General features: G+C 35.5%; 1 protein-coding gene across 1 annotated transcript in view; it reads left to right on the top strand.

Moving 5' to 3' along the window:
• CDH18 (cadherin 18) overlaps positions 1–25111 on the top strand; it is a 481117-nt gene that overhangs the window by 180742 nt on the left and 275264 nt on the right. The window contains exon 3 of the mRNA XM_054284627.1: positions 20357–20442. The gene's annotated coding sequence lies outside the window, so the exon portion shown is untranslated. The remainder of the gene's footprint in view (positions 1–20356; positions 20443–25111) is intronic.

Below are 25111 nucleotides of genomic sequence, written 5' to 3'. Positions count from 1 at the left end.
AGGCTGTTCTATAATACCAAGTTTGTGAGGTTATACAATTTTTATAACTAGAGAAAAAAATTCATGACAAAAAAATATAAATTTGGGACCACATAACAGTGTCAAGAACATGTTGTTTGTTCAAACCTTGAGATTTTAGCTGAGGAGCTTTGGAGTGACAATAATCAGCTGTGTGTACAAACTAGTTCTATGTTTAGTCAAGCAGCTAAAAACTGCCAGTGAAACCTGTTAATTGGAAGTTAAGAATAGAAATAATCACCAAAACTTGGCATTTGGGGTTTTCCCCCCTTATCTCAAAATTTGGAATAAAATACAAGAATAAGCGTAAATTACTAATTCTCAAAAAATATTCTTCAGTGACATTTTACTAAGTTTAAAAGTGATCAGAACTGAGTAGAGCAACAGTAAGAAATACAAAAGCAATTTTTGGCTGTTGTTGAGGAAAAAGGGAGAGTTTGATGTTATTCCATTTAATTTCTTCAGAAGTTTTTGGGTTTTCTTTGTGATATACATATTTTTTGATTGTGTTTTCTAGTGAAAAACATGCTTTATAAAAAAGTATCTTGCCCAACACACTACCTTTTTACCAAGTAATGATCCAAGGAAAGTAATCTATTAGTATTGCTCTGAGTCAGCCTCACATTTATCAGTTAAACCATAGGTATTGATGAGAATGTTTTGCTTGTCTTTTTCAAAGGCCATGATGTTACTTGATTTCCAATCATTTACTAACTACAATCATTAATGTTTCCTTCATGAGACTACAGAATGTAGAATGCAAGCTATTGATGTTAATGCCCTGGCTTCATTCACTTAATTATTGTTGTATTTTATGCTGATAAATTTCAGCCAAGCATACAGGAACACATACTCTTTACTAAAAAATCTTTAGAAACTGAGATTTAGGTGGTGTGTAGTACAAAATAAAGAATCTAACTGTTGCAGCTGGTTAGACTATCAGCATGATTCATGTGAAAGATAAAATAAAATAATGGTCTGTACCAGTTTGGTTGCAGCTGTTACTAATCCTATTGCCAGCTGTGTATCGTTTGTAGCGTAATTGAGGGTGTGCTTTCCACACCTTGAATGAAGTTATTTACCTAAGCCATGCATTTGAAGTTCAGTCTAGACTTGAATTGACACGTGTATCACATCTTAGAAAAGGGAGTACTTGCCTGGATAATGAAATGGTATAATTGCATTCATTATCCTATTCATAGTTTGTCTCTGGGGAAAGCACTACTCAGTTTTCTGGATTGGTTTCAAGATACAAGTGAGTTTTCTTTGTGGGTTTGTGTTTGGTGGGGTTTTTTTGATCTTCTCTCATTCTTAATAGCTGTGCTCCTTCTTTTACTTAATTTTCCCTTCACCACTGTGAATTGCTTATTTATTTTAAGGTTGTGAGATAATGGTGTATGAAGTACTCCTCCCAACAGAAAAGATAATTATCTTTGACCAAGAAGCACCTGAAGTTTGAAGGATGCTGAAGTAGTGATGTCTAACAAGTTGATATAAGTGTGTTTGGAACTGGAAGAGAAAATCTGCTTAGCTTATAAAGTCAAGAATATCAAGTCTGTTTGGCAAACTGTATTTTTCTTCTTAAAGCATCAGAAGGCTACCTAGGATGTTCTGTTTGTTTCAATGAATTGATTAATCGGTCTAGTGAGGTAAACCTCTATCTTTCAGAAGAGCTGTAAACTCAAAGGAGAAGAAAATAAGTCACTATTTCACCTTTGGTCTAATGACAAGAAGTTGGAGACAGTTTGGAGAAATTTCCTCTTACAAGAAGAGACCAAGAAGAAGCAAATGCAGAACTGCCTTATTTTTCCAGAGTAGGACTGCTGACATCACACAGAAATGCAATCTATGTTCTTACTGTTTTCTGAAACAAGCTGGTTACTCAGTAGTTTTGAAGAGTAATTTTCATTATCTCTTATAATTTTTTTATTTATATAAACTCTTTTAGGAAAGAAACCAGTACATTTTTAATTGCATGTAGTTTTTAATATATTTTGCTAGGATGTTCCCACAGTCTGCAAATGATATTGACAATTAATTGGAATTTATTTGATTGCTATAAATTGATATATTTGATCTCAAAAGTAATATTTTTTAATTCACAAATAAATTTAAAAAGCATGTTGTTTTAAAGTTTCTAATATGTGTTAGAAATGTATTTTTGCATTTATACATCTTATACTCTGGTATGCTGTTCATGATATTTCTTCCTATATTTCCATTTCCTTTCAGTCAGCCGATTCTTTAATTTCAGTTTTATTTTTGTAAGCTTGTGAGAATTATCTTCTGTGAATAAATTAGCATATTATCAAATATTATTAGCATATTTTTGTTTATTAATTTTTAATTAAAAGCTCAACTTCCAACTCCATTATTTAGATTTTGACCAGTTTTCTGCAAGGATGGGTCAAATATATAAAAAACTTTTTTATTACCAGAAAAAAAAAGTGATATATATTAATTATTGAAGAATTCAGACCATGTATACCTGCAGTCAGTTAAAAGCGTGCACTTATTTTGGCTTAAATAGGAAAATAATTTGTAAACTCTTCAAGTGAAAGAAAATCGTTTCAGTTACTAATTTATATATTTTTATTACCTTGTACATTGAATTATAAAATGAGAATGCTGATCCAATAAATTAATCTTAGATTATTTGAAATTACTTATTTTGCCTTGAATGTTTATGACAGAATAAAATTCAGCTACAGTTGGTGGTGGGAAAAAATTACAATTCTTCATAAGTCATCTCTTTAAAATTTATGAGTTCTTAAGTAGAAAAGTGGAGGTTTTTTTCTTTTAAACTTTTGTGATTTATTAGGTTTTCTTTGAGTAGCACTGAGATCTGTAGTTGTCTTTTTTAGGTTTTTCTCTGTTACTTAAGACACACTGTATTGATTTTTTTATATTACTCATATGCCATTTCATTAAAAAGATACTGAATGATTAAAATTCAAGTGAGAAATTATTAAGCTTATTTTTTTTAAATAATATCAGAATTCTGGGAAAAATTTTGGATTACCTATTGCATTCACCCCGTGTAAATTCTACAGTTATGGCCATATGGTCTTATGGATGCAATTGTAGGCTTTGAATTTTCATTCTGTTTTCAAGTGTGCTAAAATTGTACTGACACCTCATATAGCTTATTTAAGCAAAAGGCATGCCCATATGGCAAGCATAGTGTGAAGAACAATTTTGTAACTGTTTCTCATGCACAGTGCTGTGCTGGGCTCAGTCAATCAACACCATCTCGGCAGAGCGGCAGAACAGGATCTGCATAGCGATTATACTCCATCAGTGTGCATTGTCCTACAGTTGGTGACGACTATTTTACAACTTCTGTAGAAAATGAATTCTTCATCCGCACTTCCACTGTAAGCTTCGCTTGCTCCTGGCCTGTTTTCCTTCCCTAATGCGGCTTAGCAAGGCTGCCTGCTTCTGCTTGCTAGTCCCCGCTGAATTGATTTGCCAGCACGTAGTGAAGGTCAAAGTGAGGAAGTCTCGAGGGTCATTAGGTTTGTACATGGTTTGTGGGGAAACTCATTAATGGGTTGAATGTGGGAGTAGTTTTGCTGTTCCCTTGAGGGGAGGACAGACAGGACAGGACCTGAGCATCACACTTTGTATTTGTAGCAGCTAATCAACCGATCACTGTAGTTTGTCTAACTACCCTTTCAGTGCACAAATAGCTGCAGGCACAGCACATGCAATCTTTTGTTTAGAAGGGATGTAGTAGGGATGTTGGGGAGCTGATGGCATTGTCATAAAAATAAGGACAAATACAAATCTGAAGGAAGAATAATTTAGATGTTTTTCTCTGTGAAACAACTTGTTCATGCTGTGTTTTTAGTGATGACTGCTAATGTACAGGTATCAAAAAGCTCCTCTGCTTTCACTGGATGCACCATGTAATTTTTAAAGAAAACAGACCTACAGAATTGGCATGCTATAGCAAATTTTGATTTCTATCTTAAATAATGGGCACGTGACCTAAATTTTTTTCTGAAAGATCTTTTAAGTATGCATTCAGAGTTTTAGATTGAGATGTGTTTTGTAAAAAACCCAAAAATGTACATAAAACCATATAATTCTAGGGAGAGAAAAATTGAAGAAAGGGGAATCACTACCTAGTGAAAACCTTTATAAAGATGTGTCATTCAGAGGCAGGGAATGATATATGATATTAGAGGAGGAATTTGTCTATGTATGGTTTGGCTTCCGAGACTGAATTCAGCTGCAGTAAAATATTTTTGAGAGAATATGCCTCAGCTATTCAATTCTGGAACATTTCCACCTGTTGTGAGGCAATACAGAATATCAGAACTGTAGGGGTAACATTGTTCTGAAATTCCTGGGAGGCAGAGCTAGAACTTCAGCTTCACAAGTTAAAAAGGTGCTCACAGTCCATTATGAGGATGTTTAGAGTATTTATCTAAAAACTATTTTTTCTGGAGAGGCTGACTATAGCCTTTATATCTGATGGAAAGATGTAAACAGTTTTTCTGACCTGTTAGAGATATCTGATCCCTCTGCTGACCATAAAGGGGGTGTCTAAATGACTAGCTGCTTAAAGCATTTTAAAGATCTAAAGTTTGTCAGATTAATCCATCTTCAATCTATTCAGCTACTTCAGGGAGACTGAAAGAGTGTGTGTAAACATAACCCTTATCAGATTCTATTTTCCAAACCCTTTGAATGTGCTAGTAATTATAAGAATGTTATGAGTAAATGCAGGCACTTAGGTTATATTTAAGAAGGGCCTTACTAAGATGAACACAGTACAAAATGTAGGAGCTATAATGGCAAGAAAATGAATCACTAGACAAATTCACTCTAATTTTTTTTTGTTAACGTTTGTACAGATACTTTCCATTGTTTCAGTGCCAGTGAGAAGCTTGAGATGTTGACTCTAATAAATCTTTATGGTGCTGAGTTACGTGAACTCACAGGGGATACTGTAATGTAGCCTGGGAGTTCTACACCCTTAGTAAAACCAGAACGAATTTAGACTTTGATCTTGCTTTTTTTAACAGATACACAATATTTTTTGAGTTCCCATGTATTTTTTGTTTACATTCTCCTTTGATAGTTCTTACATTCTCTTTTGATAATTTTCAGTGTCATGGGGTAAGAGAAGGAGTTTTCATATGGTGTTCACTATCTTGACAGTCCTTAAGATGAAAAGCATCCCCTTTACCATGCAGATGAAAGTTACCCTGTATTGCTGTATTTTTCTCAATAAGTTCTTACTCCATTATAAAAAATAGAACAGCAAAACAGTAGCAAGTTCTTGGCCTATAATTTTTGTATTCTTCCATAGAAAATTAAGAAGTTTTCAGCAAGAATATTGTGCTTAATAACTATCCTAACCTTTATTCCTACTTGCTAGTTATTCCAGAAGCACAAGAGTAGAAATATGAGACATATCCTAAATAGCAGTTCTTAAAATAATTCAGACTGCTAATTAAAAAAAAAAATAATAAAAAGGTAACTAAATCTGTTCTCCCTCTACAGTCATCATACCTGCAGAATTATTTGGAATAATTGTGCTTGGAATTTGTAAGATCTTATTTCAGAGAAGATAAAACCAGCATCCAGAGTGCATAAGGATTTAAGGGAGACTTCACAAAAATGGCCTTTGGGATGTACAAATAGCAAATAAATTTGGAACTAGATAGAAAAGATGTAATATTCATTTACATGTCAGTTTGAAGGCATCATTTTTTAAGTGGGAGAGTTCAATGCAGCAGGTGGTGGTGATGAATTTTTTTGCCATGCTTTTTCCCAAGCTTAAATTATTTTTATTTTACATAAGATTTTTAGAGAAAATGGATGCCAGACCCATGCTACCTACAGAAATGAAAGGATGCTAAAAACATAACTGTTTCATTCAGAATTATCAGCATGCTATTTATGTAGTGTGGGGGTATATGCTTTAAAATTTGTGTGTATGAAAACAGAAAACAGTTTGTTTGGATTATTCATGTTTGCATTGTGATTTCAAGAGAGGAAATAGTAAAATGAGAAAAGTTTCCTCTGTCAGAAAACAGTCGCTGGCACTATTCTGTGCCCCTCTTGTACACATATCTTTCACAAATCAGACTTAGTACCCTGGCTGAGGTAGTAATTCATTGTTCTACTGCTATATTGAATGTCCCTGAAGAGGGGGGGTCACAAACTCTGCTCACAACTGAATAATATTATGGGTAACTGCAGTTGTTGCAAAACTTAATACATAATCAAAAATACTACATGAGTTCTGAGGGTTTGGTGGTTTATTTCTTCCTTACATTGCGCAGTTCTCACATTTTTGCAAAATATGAGTAAAATGTCACAGTAATTGAAAAGTGTCAGTAGCTTGCTGGGTACAGAAAAAGTTCTTTATGCTTTGAAGTTCCCTGAGTGCTGGTGCAGCACTTTGAAAAATTCCTTAATGACTGAGTAGTAGTTCTTGAACTAGTGATTTGGGAGTCCCCTGCAAGCACACTAATGATTCAGACAGCAGCATTAAATCACTTGCTTTAGTTTAAGTACTTCTTGAATGTACATAAAGTCTCACTTTATTGGGAATTGGACTAACTACCTGCAGTCTGAAAAGCAATAAGTTGTGCACTTAAGCAAAGGTGAATTACTAATAAGAGAGTTTTTCCAGTATGTGTTTTTTGAAAGCTCTTAGCTGTTTGGGTAGAAGGATCATACAGCAGTTGTCGAAGCTTCACATGTTGGACTCTACCAGTCCTTGGAGAGATCTTTTTAACAATTTTCAGGAAAAAAAGTGGCAGAGAAATACCATGATAAAGGCTTTTGGAAGACACAAGAGCAAACTCTTCAATAGTATTTCACAGAACATTAAATTTCTCTAATCTCTTCAGCAGCTGCACTCCTTTTTTAAAATATTTTTTTATTTTGCTTTTTTGCTCTGACAGTGACTTGAGAATAAAATTAAGATGGTGCTACTGGTAGAGTCTACCTTCTGCCTATGTTGATTTCCTGCATGTTTTACTTAAATAATATTAAAAGGTGTCTGCATAGTTTTGTGAATTTATCACCCATGGGTTACGCTTCTGAGTAACCATTTGATAAATGCTTTATCTGTTTTAGATGTCATTGTTCTCAGTCCAGACCTAAATCAGAAGGTCAGCCAAAAATATCAGCAACAGTTCATAAATGAGCTAGGATCTCCTAAGCAAACTCAAACACAAAAAGGAAGCATACGGAAGGTAGAAGCAGGGACAGATGATCTGGGAGGAGTACAGAGGCAATATTTGAGCAGAAATGCAGTTATGAGGGACCAAGCCCAGATTGAATAGAATCTGGTCAGGGATATCAAAAGAGAATGAGAAGGATTGCAATGTGTACATAGGTGATGAAATGAAGAATAGGGAATATGTGGGCCTACTGCTGAATGAACCTGCTGACACAAGACATGGAAAAGGCTGAGGTTCTGAATTCCTCTTAGTTGTAACTGGCAAAATCATTCTTCAGAAATCTTAATTACTGAAGTCAGGGAAAACCCTGGTGCAAGGAAAATGTACTCATGGAAGACAATCAGGTCAGGGAACAATTAAGCAAATGGACATACATAAGTCCATGGGCTGTGATGGGAGGTAATGTTTGACCAAACTGATAAACTTACATGAGAAAATGACAGTCTCAGTAGATGAGTGTGGAGCACTGGGTGGTCATTAAGGCTACCTAGGTGTCAACAAGGTTTTTTACACTCTTGCCTGTAAGATCCTCATAGAGAAGCTGAAAAAGAATGGATTGGATGAACAGACATTGAGATGGACTGTAAGCTGGCTAAAGGCCCAGACTGTGGTGGCCAGTGGTAGTAAGTCTCGCTGGGGTTCAGTAGCTGGCAGTGGACCCCAGAGGTCAACACAGGGTTCAGATGTTCTTACAATCTTCATTAAAGATCTGGATGATGGGGCAAAGTGTAACCTCAGCTGGTTTGTTGATGTCACAACACAGGGAGCAGCGGATGACCAGAGCCAGTGATGACTTCCAGAGGAACCTGGAGAAATGGCCTGACAGGAACCTCATTAAGTTCAACAAGGGAAAATGTGAGGTCATGCACAGGAGAAGGAATAAACCAAGGCAGTGTAGTGAGGAAGACTATGTGAGGGGGCTGATTAGTTGGAAAGCAGCTTGGAAGGAACTACAGGTGGATATAAAGTGAAACACAAAGGCTGAAGGTGCCCTGGGCTCCTTTAGGAGTGTTGTTACAGATAAATGGTGTAACCTGCACAGCAGAGTTGGACAACCCAAATAAACAGATCAATAAAAAGAACTGTGTACAAATAGATATAAAGTAGTACAAAGCCAGCAGATGAAAGGATTCAGAGCTAACAGATAAAACCTATCTCAGAGAAAGGAACACACAGAAGATTCCACTGGTCACAGAAGTGTAGAATAACGGAATGTTTCATTAGGAGTAAATAAAAAACTGTCTAAAATATACAAATAAGATTTTTTTTCTCTTAAAAATATTTAAATATGTCTGAGAGTTTTTCTTTTTTCTTTTTTTTTAAATTTACATTGATTTAAGTAACTTTGTTTTAATAGCTTACTTGTATAGACATACCTTTTTCTATTGGTATTAGACTAGCAGCCTCCTAAACATTAAATCTTTCTTGTATTTCTGACTATTCTAAAATGTCCATAGTGGTATTGAGAGTGCTCTCTTGACAATCAATGTATTTTTTGTTTTGAGAAGAACTCAGGACAAAGTCTGATTTTTTGTGTATAGAAACTTACGTCTACTGTCTCAAACTAAAAAGAGAAAATATAGGCTAGAACATGCAGAGCCTTGGTATCTTCCATTTCCTTGGTCACCTGAAGAAATAACAATGTTCAATAATATTAGCAGAAAATGGAGAAATCTTTCTTCTCAGGTGTGCTTTATTCAATGAGAAAGTTCCAGGTTTATTGAAGGATACATTTGTAAACTTTAGAAATCAGAAACCATCCAAGACCATTCAGATTTTTCTGAATAGTGTACGTCTCATTTGCTGCAGAGGAGAGAAAATTCCAAGCAAAATAAGTGAAGCAAGTGACTTTCTACTTTCTTAGAGGAAATTTTGTCTTTCACCTGATTTTTATCTCAAATAGGACAAGAGCACTTTCCAAAATAGGTGGGATTGTATGCTTATTATATAATACAAGAATCTCACTGCTTCTGGTTCTATTTCTCACATTTTTAGGCATTATGTGATGTCTCTAATGGAACTATGTCTTGCCTCAGGCTTGCAGTTCTTTTCTTCTTTGAATATGTCAGATTGAAGGAGAACATTACTTTTAATCAATTTTCAGATTTGACTTAATAAACATTTAAGCCTTGAGTACAGTCTTTTTATCTGCCACAATAAGCAATCATCTTTTGTTTGTTGCATTTCTGATTGTGGTATGCTGAAAACCCAAGGATAGTCTTTTAGCATCATCCTATGCAAGCCCCAGCAAGAGTCTGAGCACCTCATGAGCCAAAAAAAGGGAATGCAAGACAAGGGAAAAAGAAATTGCTATTCACATTTGATAGGTTAGAAAACTGAAGCAAAATCTACCAAAACTACTCATGATCATACAGCAGTAAATTTTTAATCAGGTTACTCATCCTTGAGATTTCTCACCTCAAAATTTTGTTTCAGCTGACAGAGAAATCTAGATTTTTTTTCTTTACAGTTTTAATTTTTGCTTTACTGTATTTTTGAAATTTAAAAATACTTCCTGAGGGGAAAAAAAAAATTAATATTTTCTTAGTACAAGGACTGCTGTATTTGAATCTTTTTGCTTTTGCTCCTAAGATAGGCACAGGCTGCTATGCTCTCCTGATATGCAGACAATTACAGTCAGCACCATACTCTAAATAAAGTCTTCAGCTGTTTCAAGTTCAAAGTTCAAAGCTGTTTCCTTTCCTTCAAGTCACAGATTGTTTTCAGCCTAGAGTAATTTTGTGGGAAATCAAAAATTGTTTTTTAACCTCACTGAACAGACCAAGACCCAATTACACTTTATGAAGATGAAATGTATGTCAGTGTGCAATTTAAAATATGCTGTGAGACCTCCTGTGAGTTCAGAAATTATCTTCTAAGTCATGGCTTAAAAAAAAGTGTTTGCTTCCTTTATCTTGGGATGTTTCTTTCTATGCAATGAACACTATCAGACTTCAAGCAGTGTGACATAAAGAAAAGCTTTTGCCTCTATATATCCGAGGGAAATTATATGCTATAACTCTTGATTTTTTGACAGGAATATAAGCCCATACCAGTTTTTGCTTTCATTACCATTATCTGAAGAAAATTTATGGTGCTGATATGGTGAACTTAGAGCTGTTCCTCTGCTTTCTACTTTGTCGCATTTCTGCATAATACAATTATATTCCACTTTCTTGTGTGTTTGCAGTTTAGTAAGTCTGGTTTTCTGTTCATGCTAGATATTTAGTTGTATCCTTTTGGTACTGTAAATTAAAATGTCACTGCAGACAGAAGTCTCAGACAGAACAGGGAGCAAGCAAATCTTGAATTTTAACAACAGAGTATATTTGTGCATTTGAGAAAATGTATGTAAGCTTCACTGAATTTGATCAAATTTTGTTTTGGGAAGCTGTTCAATGTTCTGATAATAGCAGTATTGAATGTTTTTACTTTGATCTGATTTTGTTATTAAGGACTTAATGTATGTAAAAATTATGGTGGTTATCTGTACATATGTGAGTAAAATTAGATTTAAAATAGTAAAATCTGCTTTCTTTTTTCTCTTTTCCATCTCATTAAGGGAAGAAAATTTTTTTAAAATGAATTGAGATCACTAGTTGAGTTGTACTGAATGTTTGAGAACACTTTCCATTTACAATGAGCTGGAAACAAAATTGCTCGAAATCACTTGGGGTTTTGTACATTGAAAGGTTAATTGGTAAGACACAGCTATGATCTATTTCAGCCAGAGATTTAGACAACTAATTTAGTATGGCTTCCTTGTAAATTAGATGTAAAGCTTTAGTAAGTGAAGGGTCACTTTTTCCAATGGAATTCTAATGTGATCTCTAAATGCTGTTTTTCAGTTTATATATATGAGTAAGTACTAGTGAAAATGGCCTTTTTCTAGTAAATTTTGTCATCATTACAGACACCTGAACCCTGCTGGTGCCTATGCCCACATTATGCTTCTAGTTTTTTACTTCCAGGGCATGTTTGCATAGACCATGAGGAATTGTTTTTGATAGTATGGACTTCAATGGTTAATTGCTTTTCTAAGCAACGTGTTTAAGTGAAAATGGGGTATTTCATTCAGGTCTTGAAATCATATCAAATTATATGAACAAAGCATAATACAGATGTATTTAAATCTGTAGGTGGCATTTTACATTCAATGTTGAGAATTAATGTGTAAACAGCAAAATGCTACTAAGCACCAAAAATTTAAGAAGATGTTTGCTTAGAAGGAAAAACATTACAACAGTCATGTTTAATTTCTATCTTCATAGAATAATAGAATCATTAGGAGAATAAAATGCACTTCTGAGTATCATATCTACATATCCCTGAGTATCATACCTACACATCTCTTAAATATCTCCAGGGACGGTGACTCAACATTTCATTTGCATTTGCTCCCTTCACCCTTCAAGTCCTTTCTCCTTTGCACACCTCTGAATATAAATTTGAGCTTGTGCATGGGAACAAAATAGAAAAATCAATGCTGCTGTCCTCTCCACAGTAGTGGCAGAGACAGAATTCCAGCTGGAATCTGTTGTCCTTTCACTAAATAACTGAATTCCTCTTTTGTCTAGGAAAATTTTCTGATGCTACACTGGTTCCAAATAATTGAGATCATATATTAATATAATATGAAGAGAAATAATTATATCAAAAATTGGAAAAAAACTAAGGCCATGTTCTTGACAAGAAAAGATCTAGGTTCTAAAAATTTAGCTGAAAAGAACACCTTAGTATTGTAGGATTTCTCTAATTTCTGTGAATCAACATGTACATAAGGCCGTAGAGCCTTAAACTCAATACATTAAAATTAATATTTTTATGGATCTCATTTCTACTCAAAATGCTTTTATTTTATTGGTCCACTTGACTTCCACACAGCTTTTCTCTTGAACTGCTCTATACACAATTTTCAAGAACCTCTTGTGCTCACATTTCCATTTCAGTGATACAGTTGCATTTATATTCACCAACATTTTGTCCCTGATCTCATATAGTTAAATTTAATTGGTGTAGCAGTAGAGTTAATTTCCATATTTTTTGAGTATTTCTATGGATCTTTAGAGAAGCAGACATATGAGAAAAAATTTTTAAGAATGCCTTTTCAAAAGTGAATACAAAGATTAGATATCATAAAACAAGAGTACTCCTTTGCTTCATTTGTTCTTCTTAATGATGAAAAGTCTGCTAAATGTTCAATGATTCATTAGAATTCTAAGTAAAAATTCTGAATACCTCATTCCTTTTCAGTAAAGAAATAAAATTAATGTCAGTGTTCCATTGTAAAGGCTTCCATGCCCACACAGATGTTAATGACTTATGTATATCATATGATAGGTAGGATTTTCCCTTTTAAATGCATATCCTTAATTATAAAATCGAAATAACATGTTATTAATAGAAAGAAGGATTATATTTATAACACAAATATTATATTGTTAATTATATAATAGTTATAATATTTATTTATTATTTCCATTTAATAAAATTTTCTAAAATAAGAGAGAAATTTAAAAAAATACATCATAGGTTATTTAACTTGCAGCAAGAGAGGAACTTTCATAGTTAGTAATGCTCTGTGGAACTAGCATGGTAAGAACTAATTGTAAATGTGTTCTTAGATCAAAAGAGGTGATTAGTTCCTTGTATTCAGCATTGGTGCAGCCTCCCCTTGAGTAATGTGCACAGTTCTGGGCCCCACAATTTAGGAAATTTTTGAAGGGCCTTGAATGTATTCAGAAGAATGCAAAAAAGTTGGTGAAAGGGATGGATGAAAGGAACTGCTGAAGACTTTGGACTTGTCCAGTTTGGAGAAAAGAAGGCTGAGTGGCTCTTTCCAGCTTCCTGAGGTGGGAAATAGAAGAAGGAAGTGCTGATCTCTTCTGGGACTCATGGGAAGGTCAGGGTAGGTTTGCTCTGGACATTGGGAAACATTTCTTTACTTAGGTGGTGGTCAACCGCAGGAACAGGCTTCCTAGAAAAGTGGTTGATAACCCAAGACTGTCAGTGTTGAAGAAATGTTTGGGCAATGCCCTTGTTAATATGCTTTAACATTTGGCCAGCTATGAGGTTGTCAGGTAGTTGGACTTGATCATTGCTGGTCCCTTCCAACTGAAATACTCTATTGTGGTTTTTTGTGTTTTTTCCTAAATCTGTGTTCATTAGCTCTTTTATTGTCAAGCAGATTAGTAAAATAAAATCAAGCTTAAAATCTGACAAGTTTTTATCTTAGTTATGTTTAGATGTTTCATTATAGTGGGAATTAAACTGAACATACCCACTGAAAAGTGGCAAGCAAAGTTCAGAACTCATTACTGTTCAGGATCTCAGGTATCTGCCACCTGATTGTGCATTTGAGTGTAAAAAAGTGTTCATTAGGTTGGCTGAAAATACGCATCTAGAGTGAAAATTGAAATATTCTTGAAGTCCTTCTAACAGCATCAAGTTACTCTTCGCTATAAGTGGAAACAAATGGAAAGAATCAGTTGCACCTCCCTGAACATTAGAAAATGAAGGATTTTAAGTTGCTTCACACTCATTTTTGTTTAATTCAGCTCTGTGTTTAGTGAAAAGCAAGTTATAAGGGAAAATAAGAGAAGGAAAATTATGCTGATAGCAGTAAAAATATAGGTATGAGGAACCTTGATCCTCATTTTCACAGGGAGCATTTTCATATGAACTTTGCTCTCTCTGGCATTAATAAAAGAATTTAAGAGTTCAACTAGAAATCTATCTATTTAACAGATGTAAAGGAAAAATAGTGTCAGAAACTAAGAAAAATCCTGTATACATAGTCAACCATTGTATATTTCACATCACTTCAGCTTAAAATCCTTTACAGATCTGTGAGGGTACTGTTTTGAACACAGGCTACAGTTCAGGAGATTATCCCGTAAATGCATTTAGATTGATAAAGTGTGCAAACTGTCTCCCTGTCATTGTCTTAGTTAGCACATGTTACTGATCAAGAGTTACTTGAAGGGATTTTCATTCTTTTTTTTTATTATTTTGCCTTTAAAAATATCAAACTGTTTTGGTTTTAGGATAATTGCCTTTTTTTGGTTAGTTTAGTTTTGTATTGTTATATAGACATCTAAGTGATGTCAATGCCACCATGTTAACATAGTTCTTCTGTGCTGGTGCTTAAGGTCTTCTTCTCTTTCCTTTGCCAGGTGATAATAAACCAAATATTTGGCAGCAAAATTATTCAGCTTCTTGCCTCAAGAAAGTGAATTTTCTTGTGGTTTTAGTTGTACCTTCAGTTGTTTGAGAAAAAGTAATTGATTATAGATTTTAGTTTATAGGTAAGCAATAGCTGAAGACTTTAGTTATTGTCTCTATTATTTCCAAGTTTGCTTTTTCTGTAGGTAAAGATATGCCAAGATATTTATGACTTTTTATCTCTTTAGGAGCATCAAGAGAAAACTGTGACTTTAAAACTGCCTTTTCTACTTTTTGTTAGCTTGGGCATATCCTTTTCATCTGTGTATTGCAATGTTACACATTCACAGTGGTTAAACAAACTGAGCTTTAATGAAAGGGTGGGTGAGACTACTAGCTAGTAAAATCTCACAATCTGGATAACAAAAAAAATAGTAAATTGTACTCCCATAGTCTGATTAACATTGTTACCTTCTGGCTGTTTTGTTTGGAGGTTTTTTTTTTTTTTTGTTTGGTAGACATAAATTCATTGTGAGTTTAATCAGTCTGTTTATAGTAATAGTGTTTTTTCTAACTTAGAAGCCATAACTTGACATGTCACATGATTCAAGGCATTGGAGAATTTGTAAAAGAAAGTATTTCATTTTTATTTTTACTGAAACCAATAAATTATATTTTCCAAGGACATAGAACCACAATGATGCTTGAAATTATGTTTCTGTACTTCATAACACAACTGACCCAGTTCTGTATTTTTGTTGTTTTTTTCCTTTTTTTTTTCTTTTTTTCTTTTTTTTTTTTTTTTTTTTTTTTTTTTAATCATTTCAATTAGTATGGGTATTTGGCAGAAATTTCCCTTAGGGGAATTCCAGATGTCACTAAAATTCAAATTTTCTAAATGTTAGGTACAAATTGATCAGTAATTATTTTAACCTTGCACACAATTGTGCACTACAGCAATAAAATGACTGGAGAAAGGAAACCAAAAGGTTTTCTAAGGGTAAAACCTTTCTGACAATAAATATGGATCTTCAAATGTCAAGAGGGACTAGATTAAATCCATGGGTTACTTTCAATGTAATATCATTAGGAATAATTACTTTATATTTTTCTTTAAATGTTTGGCTAATACAGATGCATGTAGTACTGAAGTTGTATCTCTCAAAGTGAGTAGAAAATGTCAGCTTTTAAAATTTTGACCAAATGTAGTGATTTGATACTGGCCAAATGCCAGGCACCCAGGAAGCCAGTCACTCACCCTCCCCTGCCACAGCTGGACAGAGGACAAAAAAAAATCACAAAGGGTTCGTGAGTTGAGAAAAGGACTAGGAGCAAACACTTCAAGGGTAAAACAGTGTAATAGTTGCCGCCTCAAGCCAGGTCTCATGAGCTCTTGGAGGTCTATAACACACCCAAGATAGCTCAGCTACCCTTGGAGGCATAAAAATCAGCAGGATGGCTTCTGTTGCAGTGTTGGAAAGAAAAGGGTTTAATAAAAGGCAAAGTAACAAACAGAGAAAAAACGAGCAAGGTGCAAGAGGTTCTTGCTCCTGGTAAAACACCTCACAAAAGAAATTAGTTTCTTTTTTCTCTTATTTTTCTTTTTTCTCTTATTTTTCTAGTAAATTGCCCAGGCGAGACTTTTTGGCCCCTGTCCAATTAGCTATCCTTAACTTTAAGGTGAAGTCCCCCAGGCCCTATGGGATGTCTTTTCACCTAATTGAGGAGGGAAACTTCTGGGCTTCTTTCCTTTTTGAGGGGACAAAGGATAGCTTTGTCACTCTGTCAACACAGGGCACATTTCCTATAAAACAGGCTTAACTTAAAGGTACAAAGTGAATTCATTACTAACAGAATCAGAGGATGAAAATGACAAGTATAATAAGCCCTTAAAACCCATGTTTTTTCCCCAAACGTTCCCTCCTTCCCACCAGGGCGACAGGGAGACAGGATGTGGGAGTTTTGATCAGTTCATCGCCTGAGTTTTTCTTTCACTGCCCAGGAAGAGGAGTCCTTCCCCTGTGAGACTGTGGTGTTCCTCCCATGAGAGGTAGCTCCCCTTCTCCCACATGGTTCCAATCTCATGAGCAGTACTCCTGCCAAAACTGCTGCAACGTGAGTCCCTCCCACAGGCACAGAGTCCTCCCAAAACTGCTGTTGTGTGTGTCACTCTTCCACAGCGTGCAGTCCTCCAAGGCCAGGCTCCAGTCTGGAAGCAGGGCCCCTCTCGCCACTGGGTCTCCCACTGGATCACAGCCTCCTCCAGGCATTCACCCACTCTGTCATGGGCACCTCCCCCAAAGGCCGTGGGTGGATCTCTGCATCCCCCGTGGATCCCCACGGGCTGTGGGTGGATCTCTGCATCCCCCATGGATCCCCATGGGCTGTGGGTGGATCTCTGCATCCCCCATGGATCCCCACGGGCTGCGGGTGGATCTCTGCATCCCCCATGGATCCCCATGGGCTGTGCATGGATCTCTGCATCCCCCGTGGATCCCCACGGGCTGTGGGTGGATCTCTGCATCCCCCATGAATCCCCATGGGCTGTGGGTGGATCTCTGCATCCCCCATGGATCCCCACGGGCTGTGGGTGAATCTCTGCATCCCCCATGGATCCCTACGGGCTGTGGGTGAATCTCTGCATCCCCCATGGATCCCCATGGGCTGTGGGTGGATCTCTGCATCCCCCATGGATCCCCACGGGCTGTGGGTGGATCTCTGCATCCCCCATGGATCCCTACGGGCTGTGGGTGGATCTCTGCATCCCCCATGGATCCCCACGGGCTGTGGGTGGATCTCTGCATCCCCCATGGATCCCCACGGGCTGTGGGGGCACAGCTGCTTCACCATGGTCTCACCACAGCCTGCAGAGGAACCTCAGCTCTGGCACATGGAGCACCTCCTGCCCCTCCTTCTGCACTGACCTTGGTGTCTCCATGTGGTTTCCCTCACATGTTCCCACCTCCTCGTCCTCCTCTTCTCTGACTAGTAGAACAAAAACTGTGTGCACTTTGCTTTGATTTTCTTCTTAAATATGTAATCACAGAGACATAACCAGCATCAAATCTCAGCAAACACCATAAAGCGTACAAATCTGACGAAAATACTCCAACTACTGTAACAATACAAAGATAGAAGTATTTTTATGAGACTCGAAACTGCTTTTAAATATGTGCTCTTGTTCAATGAAACAACTCTTTTGAATCCTTTTAGTATTTAAAAAATAAAGATATAAGTATGAAGAGATCTGCTTTGTTGACGTTTTTCACCTAAATATTGATTAAAAGCAATATTCAGGCAATATTCGTCTTTCAATCAAGCGTTATTTTTCCCACTGTCCCTCCATTATCTTGTTTTCAATGTATCATGGAAATGTTCTAGCACTCAGATGAAAATAGACTTTGACTGAAGAGACATCAGTTAATCTTGAAACTTGCAAGACTCAAAAATTGTTATCAAAGGAAGAATAAGAAAAATTGTATGAGTTCCATTATAGTACCATTGAAAAAGTAATACAAAACCCTCAAGTCATGGCCACTTTGACATAAAAATAGTTATAAATCAAGATTTGCTTTAATGGTAGCAGTGCAATTATTTAATTTTGCAAACTATAAGTACATAGTTCCTAGCTATTAGAGAATCTTGAATTATAGCATAATTTACACTATTTCTATTATTGTGAATGCTGGATGCCTTGTTTTACCTTGTGTATCATGCATTGCCTTTCATGTATTCAAATGAATGTGTGACTATATGTTTTGTTCTTGAGGAACACTGAAGTAAAAGACTTGGAAGCAGCTATTGACAGAAAATAGTTTCCTGACTTCTTTCTGCCCTATTACATTGCTGGCTTGTGGGTACAAATGAAACCCTTATTAACCCTTTTTAGTTGTTTTTTCATTTCTGTCTTGGCTATTTTTTATCTTCTATTACTTTCATTTTAATACTTTCTTCATTAGTTTCTTCCTTATATACCACAACCAACCTCCAAAGCTGAGTTCACTTAGATTTGTTATATACATATTCCCTTCAAGCAAGCTGTCTTCTGTGTTATTTTTATTTAGCATAACTTTTTTGTATTGGTATAGATAAATGAAATAATTTGAAGAAAGGAGTAACTCTCAGGATGATCAAGATAAGAGGAGTATTTTAAAGTGAAACTGAGAAGTTCAATACAAATTAAGCTAAAAATACAAATGACAATTTCATTTTATTAATGTCTGTTGTTTTCTTTTAAGTTAGTAATAAAGCTATCACAGAATCACAGACTAGTTTTTTCTTAATGAAACATTTATTTTGTAGAGGTATTGATGTGGTATTCTTTCTTAGGACTATGATAACCCATGATTTCTATTTCTAACTGAAATATATCAAAAAGACCTTAAAATTGGTATTTTTTTTCTGAGAATACTCAAAACATTCTAACAATGATAATGACTTCACTAGTTTGGTTTCTCTTGATAGTGGCTGCTGCTTCTTTGCTGCTTATATACTCTATGTGCATTTCTAAAAATGTGTAATGAGTATTAGGATGCACCTAGTGTCTATGCTTCCTGAATTTTACATGGCTATTGAAATAAAGTAAAAACATAACAACCCTGCTTGTTGAGTTTTTTATAATTCTCCTCAGTAAATCAAAAATTATAATGGTGTGCAGGAGTGGGAAGTGTGACATTTAAATAGCTGCACTTGCTATGTTTTGCATAGAATCATTGAGTGTTAAAGGGTTGGGAGGCACCTTAAAGAGCATCAAGTCCCAACAACTCCCACTACACCAGGCTGTTCCAGGCCTTGTCCAACCTGACTTTGAATGTTGCCAGTGTTGGGATATCCACAACCTCTCTGGGCAACATGTTCCTGTGTCTCACCAGCCTCACAGTAAAAAATTTCTTCCTAATGTCTAATCTAAATTTCACCTCTTTCATTTTGTACCCATTACCCCTTATCCCATCACTACAGTTCCTGATGAAGAGTCTCTCTCCAGCTTCACTGTAAGGAAAGACAGTGGAATGTTGTTGTGAGATTTTCACATAATTTTCTGTTCTCCAGGCTGAGCAGCCTCAGCTTTCTCATCCTAGCTTCATAGAGGAGGTTCTCCAGTCCTCTTGGTGACCCTCTAGACTGGATCCAACAGTTGCATGTCCTTCCTAATTTGGGAACACCAGAACTGTGCAGAGGGTGTCCCAAGAGCAGAGTAGGGGGTGAGAATCACCTACTTCGGTCTACTGGCAACACTCCCTTAGATGCAGTCAAAGGTTCCATTGGATTTGTAGCTGTAAGCACAAATCTGACTGCCACTTTTTCTCAGAAATAATGGATAATGGCTTAGCAGCTTTGTCTGCCAGGTCCCTCAGGACCTGCAAATTAATCTCATTGGGTCCCAGGGACTTGTGAACATTGAGGTTCCTTGGTCTTGAACCTGATCCTCTTCTACAGTGGGCTTAGTGTTTCCATTCTCCCAGTCAGTCCCTGCATTTACCATTCTTGACATGGGTGGATGGGCAAGAGCACTTGCAGTTGAAGATACATAAAGAACATATCTTTATGATATTGTTCTTTCTCTAGAATCTAAATGAGTATATTTTTTTTAGACTCTTGAATGTTTGTGGTAAACTATGTTGACACATTTTATTTTAGGAATTTGTGAAATCATAGTTACATACACATCTGCTGAAAATCTGCTAAGGATTGCCCGATAGGAATATTTTTATATAGTGGCCTATTTATGAGCTTCCTTGCTGATTGCATTTTAAAAGAATGTCTCTCTGCACAGATGACATTCAGTTTTCTAATTTGCTTTTAAAAAGGTAATCCTTTTTAGAGATTTATTTGCTTAAGATAATGAGGTAGGATTAGAGCAGAATTAACTGCAATGCTATTAAGTGTTGTTTGTTGTTTTTTTTTTCCTTTGGGTCTAGCCTTATGCTTTCAGTTTGAAAGTAAGCTGAGATTTATTTTTCTAGGCTACAAAACAAATTCAAGACCAGAAGACAAAAAGGCAGCTGAAGTAGTAATTCTCCTGAAGAATTAAGACACCGGTGTCTTTGAGGTATGTTTGTTTTGGAAATGTTGTTAATTATTTATTAATCTTGAAGCTATGTATGAGACTAATGGTGAAAGCTTTTTAACATTAGTGACTATTTCACATCTTCCAATGTAATTCATTTGAAAGAGAACTCCAAAAAAAAAAAAAAAAAAATATATATATAGGTGTTTTTCAATAAGTATGGGAAATTAGTTGTAAATGTGCTTCTGTTATATCTGACACTATCTTTCTGTCTAGAAAATTAGACATACCTACCTGCAAAGTTAAAAATCTAGAAGCTTTCTATGTTCTTTCTGAATTAACAATTGCTGCTTTCTTTATGTGCTGTAGGTACTGAGAAAAATTTCCAAATAAGAATGTTCAGGAAAAAAGTGTCAAAAAATTTATATGCAATACATATTACTATGATTTAAATAGCTACAATAAACGTTTCTATCAGTGAGATGTTAAAGAGAATGTATAGAAAGAAATTATGAATAACTCTATAAGGAAGACAATAGAAAGTCATCAGTAAGTAGACAGATTAATGGAAGATAAACCAAAGAAATTCATCACTGCCTTTTCACAAGTTTAAAAATTAGACTATTTAACACTGGTTTTCAGTTTTAAAATGTTTGAACTCAGTAAATTGGATTCCAGTTTTGTAAATGTACCAGCAAAGCTTGCGGGGAACTAAGGAAATGGAGCTGATGCTAATTTCATTTTAGGTCTAGTATTCACTTAGCATGTTCAGGAGCTTAAAAAGAGAAAATTGAAGTCTTCATACATTCAAAAAGCACTGGAAAGCATTATTTTTATTACATTTGGGAAATATTCTTTTGTAGTTTATTTTTCTTGGAATGCCTTCCATCCCTAGTTTTCTCTTCCGTTCAATATATTACATTTCAAAGATTTTTTTTTTTTGTCCTAGAGATGTATTTTCTCATAACAGTAAAACCACAATTCCTCTATCTTTTGTTACTTCAATCCTCACCTGAAGCTTCTTCTTTTTGCAGGAGATATATTTCGCCAGCATATACTCTTGTCTCTTCTACATTCCCACCAGATCTGTGTCATTTTGTTCACATTCAATCTGTTAGAAGGAGCATGTAGAAGTTTGACTAGTGAGACAAACATCTCATGGCTGTTAAGTTCTGCAAGCCTATAGTGTGATGCACAGATTTTGTCCAAAAATAATTTTCTACTAAAGAAAACCCCAAAAAAACCCAAAAAACACAAACACAAACTCAGTTTCCTCTTCCCTGAAAGACAATATTTATTTCGGCTCCCTTTAAAACCACATACCCGTTCAAGACTGTTGACCTCCAGATTTATTTTCTTTTTCTTTGCTTTAGATGTTTAGATGTTCAATAACAGGTTTGAAGCCTTTGGAATTGAGAAGTTGAGTTCTGTACACTAACTTTGTGTAACATCATTCACAGTGAATAGATTCAGAGTTTTTGCCTCCTAGCATTTGTAACCACAAGTACTTCTCTTTTATTGTCAGTTTTTTTCCTGGAGAAACAATATTTGAAGTACAGTAATATACAGCAAAAAGAGGGAAATCAGCAAATATTCACATATTTTACCCTACTATTCTTTTATCTCTCAGCATACCTAAATTTTGTATTGGAGAAAGGAATTTAAAACTGTTATGGAAAATTTGATGAGACTCTACACACGTGCCAGTGACATCTGGGAAAAGTGGTTTTTATTAAATTAAAAATCTCCTTGGCCTTTTCTTGACTCCCATTGAGCAACATACTTGTTCCTCAGGGCACACTTTGTCTTGCAGATTGTATTTGATTTGTAGTCTAAGGATAGAAGTTCGTCATATCTGTGTTAAATACATGTAGCTTTCAGAAGCATGGTAAGGCAGTATTTTTATATTGAGTCATGAGGAAAAATGTGTAAAAAAAGATAGATCTCACTTCACTAGATCTGTCTGAAGAAAGATACCAAGTAAAATATTTATTAATTTTTAATCAGTCTGCTTTAACTTCGGATCTATTTGCGATATTTATGTTTTTGTCTAGCCTGATCCCTGAGTGTTCCCCTGCATAAAGTGTTTGTTATTATATGTTTGTTAAGCCTTTAGAAAATCTTCACTTTCTCTCAGTTATAGAGAAATAACTGTAAAACAGCAGACAAAAAATAGTACAGTATGAGGAAAAACAAAAGAAGTATATCATGCCTGCCTTTTCTCATTCCATCTGCCAGATTATTTAATCTTACTCAGTTTAGTATTTCTGTCATTTTAGATATTATGTGATAGACAGGTTACCATCTGATTTCAAATGGATTTTGAGTGAATTATTTAATCTGCAGTTCAACATTTCTGAGTCTTTATAGAAGTGTAAACATTGTCCTTGGTGGCAGAGAAGTCTCTGACTTTTCCATGTGAGAGTCTTTCTGGGTATAATATTCAGAATAAGGGAAAGGTAGTTTTAGTAGCAAATAATTCTTGTACATGTGTGTGTGTGTGTATATATATACATATATATGTATATATATATATATATGTGTGTGTGTGTGTGTATGTATATGCATATGTATATATATAAAATCTTTCTCTGAGACACCATGTTAGAGTTTAAAAAATGAGTTTATGGCTACCTGAAGATATACTTTCAAATCTTCTCCTGGTGATACAGGCCTTGAGCAAGCAATGTAAGGAACTGCTAACAAAGCTCATACTGGAGCTTTTGAAATTACTGATTTAATAAACCTTAATGATCTGAGTAAACAGAAACTTGCAAATGCCACAGAGGCTCTCTACCAGATGACTCATATTTCTGTTTGTAGCTTATACATTTCAATTATGTTGCTCCATGCCTAATGGCCCAACTTAGATTTGTCTTTTCCAAACTGAGATATCTAATTTTACATCTCTGATTTAGAATGAAGTTACCTGATCTTCTCATTGCTCTTATGCATATTTTGCCTTTTTATATGGTTATAAGCATATGTACAATTTTGCTAAAGTACTGCATGCCTACTACATTCTTTTGGTATATTTACCTTTCAAAATTACTTCATAAAAGTGGTTTATACATGGAGCAGCCTATATTTTCATGTCTATTTAAAAGCCTGACTTGATAAATGCAAATGAAAGTTTCAGAGCTACCTTGTGACAGATGTGTAATTATGATGGGGCTAAAGGAACTCAGCCTTCTTGCAGGTGTTGCTAGATGTTTGCCTTACTTTTCAAGATAGAAATGAAGAAATTAATTGCCTAGAGTAATGTACTTTGTGTCAACCTTGGATTTCAGCCTACTGCAAGACTGATTTGTATATTACTTCCCAGAAAATTCATACATATTGCAAAATGTCATGAGTCTTTTGTGAAATGGAGTTGAAAAATATTTTAAATCAAGAAGTTTACTGAAGTGTACACAAAACTGCCAACCTCAATTTTGACTATATGAGCTTTTCAAGGTTTTCCACTTTGAAAGTAATTTAAAAACTGAAATTATGTTGCAAAAAAATTTCTGTCTGTCTTCAAAATAATTTCTGACTTCAAAATCAGTATAAATTGATCCATATTATTCTCAGGTTTAAAAGGATTTGATTTAATTTGAGATAATAATGTAAAAGGCAGTGGAATTATTAAAAAAAATTCACACTGTATGTCTTGAGAAAAGAAAATATTTTGAGACCATTTCATATTTCTTATGTGTGTCAGAACATATTATTAATTTGGTTGTGTAACAACCACAATATGCAAGTGTTCTTGAAAAAGTATTAAAATAGTAGATATTCAACCATCTCATCCAAATATGAGAGAAGGATTTCAAGGCAAATTTCTAAACACTAGATCACAACTTAGTGAAAAGTCAGTCATTGCTATGACTAGTCTGAACAAGAAGCTGGATTATTTGGAACCTGTCTGCAGTTTTCTTTTGTGCAACCATTCTTGTTTAAAAGTAGAAAAGCTAAGTATTTTGTGAAACCAGTCACAGCTCAAAGTAGCCTGTGTGCTCCCTTTTGGAGTCATAAAGAAAATCATTATATACTCATCAGATAGCTTTCCTCTGTAAATGGAGTGGCAGGTGCTTCCACTCTAGGACTAAAGCAGCAGAAGTGCAGGTGAGGATTGCACGTGAAATGCAGCAGCAGGAGGAATCAGGAAGAAGGGGAAGAATTAATTACACTGTTTTTTCAGCTGATGTAAGTAGCATATGATTCCAACCTGAAATGGCCAGGATGCCAACCTGCCTGTGTGGAAGCGGTGCACCTTCAAGCAGAGGCAGAGGGGTGCAGCTCCACCACCCTGGGGCTGCCGGGGGCAGCCAGTGGTGATCCAGGGTCCCGTCCTGGCCCTTGGCAATGGGCACTGCTTTGGCTGGGCTCTGCTGCAGAGAGAAAGCTGTATGCCTGGGAGCACCCTGAGAGTGAAAGGCAGGCTTGTTCCTCACCTGCAAAGTGTGCCCCGGGCGTGATCTGATCAGCTGGGGTCAGTTTGTACACAGGAGTTTGATTCTAACTGGCTACCACGGGCACGTGCTGATCTGCTGTCTGTGCTTTCACAGTCTTTGGTTTAAAGAATTTATTTAAAATCTATTTCTAGTAATTTAATTTATTTAAAATTTATTTAAATAAATCCAAAAAAACACAGACATTCAGATTTCTATTGCCAGTTTTTCCTTGACATATATAATTCAAAGTATTTATTGGTTTTCAGCTGCTCCAA

This window comes from Melozone crissalis, unplaced genomic scaffold, assembly GCF_028551555.1.
Source record: "Melozone crissalis strain CALT ecotype California unplaced genomic scaffold, PUWL_Pcris_2 ptg000042l_1, whole genome shotgun sequence".
Lineage (NCBI taxonomy): Eukaryota > Metazoa > Chordata > Aves > Passeriformes > Passerellidae > Melozone > Melozone crissalis.
The sequence above is the reverse complement of the archived record's forward strand: the minus strand, read 5'-3'. Positions and strand labels throughout refer to the sequence as shown.